Raw genomic sequence first — 4,705 nt, forward strand, 5'->3', positions numbered from 1 at the left:
TCCCCGGCCCTGATTGGAGTCCTGGGAGGAAACCAGCTGATGTGTCTCTCTCACATGGACGTCTCTCCCGCCCCCACTCTATCTGAAGATAAATGGAAAAGTATACTTGAGTGAGAATTAAAAACAAAAACAAACCCCATAATATGTGTTTATTCCAGTCAAAAGGAATCACTGCGTTTGTCAGGTGGGAGGAGCCCAGTGTAACCACCACTAACTGGTTGGTTGGTCTCCACAAGGGTCAGTGCTTTACTATGAACTCAGCCTTGTTCCTGTTGCTGGTAGGTTGGTCATTCAGCAATAGCAGTAGCTAGACCAGCCCTGGTGAGCAAGAGCATTATTAACTATTGTATTTTTTATTGTCAACTGATCAGCATTTGGGTTTATTTATATTAGTTTTACTGTTTTCAGTTTCTCAATTTCTCCTTATATTTTTATTAATTCCTTCTTGCTTTGCTGTATTTATTTTTGTTATTTTGTTGTGGTGGTTCTTTTTCTGCCCTCCTCTGCCCACTCTTTAAAAAAAAATCAGCATGTCTCTTGAAAGGCTTATCACAGTACGCCGTGGAGAGGTATCAGCCCCAAACTACAGCATCAGCTGTCCCATAGGCTCAGAATGACTTTCCTTCCTTCCTTCCCTTTCTGAGGTGGGTAATCATTCCTGGATGATGTCTTCATCTTGCTCTAACTCAGGGAGACCAAATCGTTTGTAAGGGAGTCATCAAGTTTCCTTGCTGGACAAGAGACCTATTATACTTTTTATGTGTGTGGAATCCAAGGAGGAGTTTTTCCTATGCATCTTCCATCCTGCCCTTGGCTTAGAGGGAAAGTAATAGAGAACATAATCTGAGATCTTAGGGTCCAAAGAGTAGCTTCCTATGTACACCAGCAAATGGACAAGGGCAGGTCCAGGTGGTCCTAAATGCATTTCAAGTTTCCACAGTTCAGCTGGGGAGGGCTTTTTTTGAAACTGCCTGAGTCTTAGTTTCCTGATCTGAGTAAAATGTCCTTGCTGGGTCAATGTATGGATTAAATGAAATATATAACACAGTATATGGCCCTTAGTACTTGTTCAATAAGTGTTCATTGTTATGGACAGTATAGGAGTAACGGGCTCTCTACACTGCTCTCAAGCCCTTCTGAGGACAGGTAGTCATCTGAGGCACCCCCTCATCCACCTGCATGTTGAATATACTCAATAAATGCTTGTGGATGCTAACTGAATAATTTCTACTGGAAAAATCTGGTATCCCTGAAAAGTGCCCAGACCTGAATTTCAAAATGCAGCCGTGTGCATGGGTATAGTTAGCAGTTGTCGTAAATGCAACCCCACACAGCAGTACTTGCTGATGTTGCTGTTAATCGGCATTCCCACCACCGTCTCTTTTGGCCTGGCCAGCCCAGGTAGGTTTGTTTACAAGCAAGAGTGTGCAAATGCAGTTTTATTCTTAATTGCCAAAACTCTGAAGCAACCCAGATGTCCTTCAGTAGGTGAACGGATAAATAAACTGTGGTACACCCAGACAATGAAATATTATTCAATGCTAAAAAGAAACAAGCCATTAAGCCATGGAAAGACACGGATAAAACTTAAATTCAGATTACTTAGTAAAAGAAGCCAAACTGAAAGCTATATACTGTATGATTCCAACTATGTGACATACTGGAAAAGGCAAACCTATGGAGATATAAAAGGATTAGTGGTGACCAGAGGTGGGGGGAGAATGAATAAATAGAGCACAGAGGATTTTTAGGGTAGTGAAACTACTCTATATAACACTGAGATCATGGATATGTGTTTTATGCATTTGTCCAATCCATAAACATCCAACAACACCAAGAGTGAACCCTAATGTAAACTACAGACTTTGATGATAATGATGCGTCAGTGTAGGTTCATCCATTGTTACAAATGTACCGCTGTGATGTGGGAATGTTGATAGTGGAGGAAGTTGTGCATGTGTGGAGGCAGGGCATATGTGGAAACTTGCTGTACTTCCTTCCCATTTTTGCTGTGAATCTAAAATTGCTCTAAAACATAAAGTCTAGGAACCTGGCAGAACTCTCTGTGCTGCAGCCCTGCAATCCATGTGGGGGGAGAAAAGGGTTGCTCAGACGTGACCCCCAGCTCCTGAAAGCACAGAGGTTGGGAGCCTTGGTGAATGGCTTTCTTGCTGGCCAATTGCAGAGTGAGTAGACCCCCAGGGTCCGGGAGAGGGGCCAGCAGCCCACCCCTGAGTCCCCAGGTCCCTGCTGTCCACCCAGGGCATGGGCGAGAATGCTGCTTTCTCCCCACCTCCTTCCTGCTGCCGTCTGGGGCTTAGATTCAGGATTTGTTCCTAGTGTCCAAGACTTTGATAAGAAACTTACAGAGGCTGATGTCTACCTACAAATCTTGATAGAACATTTAAAGCTTTTCAATGACAAACTTCAAAACTATGAAGATGATGAACAAAGGAAAAAAAACTAAAACTCTCAAAGAGACAACAAATAGCATGATAAAATCAATTAAATACTGCATCATGTTGCTAAAGATTGCTCAAATTACTTTTCTTCTTGTAGATGCAATATATCACCATAGTCCCCTAGAACCTGTGATCAACACAGTGTCTCCCCAGACTGCCTTACCTCCAGAACCTGCTCAGGTGTGTAAATCAGAGCATCCATCTTCCCTACCAGTTATACCTATATTAGCTTAGCTACCTTGGGACATCATCAGACTCCAACACCAAATAGCACAGGCAGTGGGCACTCACCACCTAGTAGCAGTCTAACTTCCTCAGCCATGTCAACTGTCTCCAAATACAGTCCTGGTTCTCTTACTCTAGTAGTGAATGTGAATTCTCTGATGCTGATGAATTTCATTAAAGTGGCTCATCCCCAAAGTATTTAATAGATTCCTCTAGATCTGCCTCACACTTGACTCACAGCAGCTCAGGAAATAGTCTAAACTTAAAGCATCCAGATACCACAGATTCACTTAATTCTTCTATGTCTAGTGGACCAAGTGATGCTGACCTTTTCAATTCCTATGATGATAGAGATGATGAGGGGGGCGGGGTCAGAGGACGAGCACGAGAGCATTATCATGCATCTCTTGTCACAGATGAGCTTGGACTGGACCTTCCTAAGGTAGTTCTTCTAACATTTATTCTAAACGATCTCTTTTAGAAATGTAGGCAGACTGTTTTTGCACATCAGACCTGTTTGTGAGCATTAGTGACCAGAAGTATGCCAGAGACCGAATGATTCAGGTCGTGAAATGGTACCTCTCAGCAACTGGAGCATAGACTTGAAGAAAGACAAAGAGCAGAAGCCCGAGAAAGGAAGGAGAAGGGGATTCAATGGGAGACAAGGTTATTTCACGAAGATGGAGAATGTTGGGTTTACGATGAACCATTACTGAAACATCTTGGTGCTGTCAAGCCTTAGGATGGGAAATGCAGAGTTTATACCTGATAACCAGGGCTGCAGGTATAATTAACCTGCTTTCTCCCTTCCTATCGCAGTGGTTCCTATCTCAGGGATACTGGGCTTTCAGATGCAGATGAACAATGAAACAAGCTTCCCTTTTTTCCTCTTTTGTGACAATTACAATTTTGACTTCAATCCTGAGAAAAACTTCAGGTTTTGGAAACAACATGTCTCCTCCTTCTCCAAACCCCATGCTTTGAAAAGCATTTATAAATCCCAGTCTCAAACTCTGCATGCTAGTACTGCTGTTGAGATACGCATCATCTGTTTCCTAGTTCATATAAGCTTGGGAGATCTATATATCTCCCAGGTATATATGACATACCTGATGCCAGATTTTTCATAAGGACTCCATCTACTCTAAATATTGGTTCCTCTGTGTTGTTTTAGAAAATTAGTGCAATGTATTAAAATCAAGTATTAGAAAATTTTATAGTTTTTGGGTTTTTTTTGAAAATTTCATAGTTTCACCTACAATAAATTTTATTTTGCAATTGGATCTAACTCTGGATTACAGTTTAATTATACTCAGTGCTTCTTAAGCCTGCAAAAAGTAATTTTTCCAACCTTTAAAACAATAAAAATAAAAAATAAACTCTATTTCCAGATGAGTGATGGAATTATGCGATGGGGATCCTGTGTGCTCCCTGTGGTAGTCAGAGCAACCAGAGAGTCAGCAGGGAAAACGAGAGCCTTTCTAATGGGTCTATCTTCTCAATCTTCTCTTGCAGAAGATCAATTCAGGAAGAATAAAAATGGTTACAGCCACACCTTTTTTAATCATTCAGAAACAGCTCTTTTTGACCCTGATAAATAAGAAGCATGTTCTTAAAACCAAGATTACCTATTTTATGGAAAAGGAAATGTCAATCATGGGCACTGACTTTACTGTTTGAGTTTTGTTATCAGATCCTGTTTAGAAAGTAGCAGCATGGAGGTAAATAGCTAATTTTTTCCTCCCGAAATCAGATGTGGCTCTTGAAGCGCAGCAGGCCAGGTGGGCTCCGCCGGCCGCCCTGGTGCTGGCCTAGCGCACGTTCACACCCCGGCCGGCGTGCCCGCCGGCGGCAGAGAGCTCCTGAAAGGCTGCGAGGAGCTGCCGGGAAGCAGCGTGGTGACAGTGGTATTTTGTGATGATTAATATGTCAGCTGTGACAACAGTAGATGTAACCAGGGGAGAAATGGAAATGCAGAAACCTACTGCATGATGCTATTGCAGCAGAGATGAAGTGAT

General features: G+C 42.3%; 1 pseudogene; it reads left to right on the top strand.

Moving 5' to 3' along the window:
- Positions 1 to 2,159: 2,159 nt before the first annotated feature.
- On the top strand, positions 2,160 to 3,287 carry LOC118625607 (annotated as a pseudogene).
- Positions 3,288 to 4,705: the final 1,418 nt, after the last annotated feature.

The sequence above is a fragment of the Molossus molossus genome, unplaced genomic scaffold, assembly GCF_014108415.1.
Source record: "Molossus molossus isolate mMolMol1 unplaced genomic scaffold, mMolMol1.p scaffold_m16_p_11, whole genome shotgun sequence".
Taxonomy (NCBI): domain Eukaryota; kingdom Metazoa; phylum Chordata; class Mammalia; order Chiroptera; family Molossidae; genus Molossus; species Molossus molossus.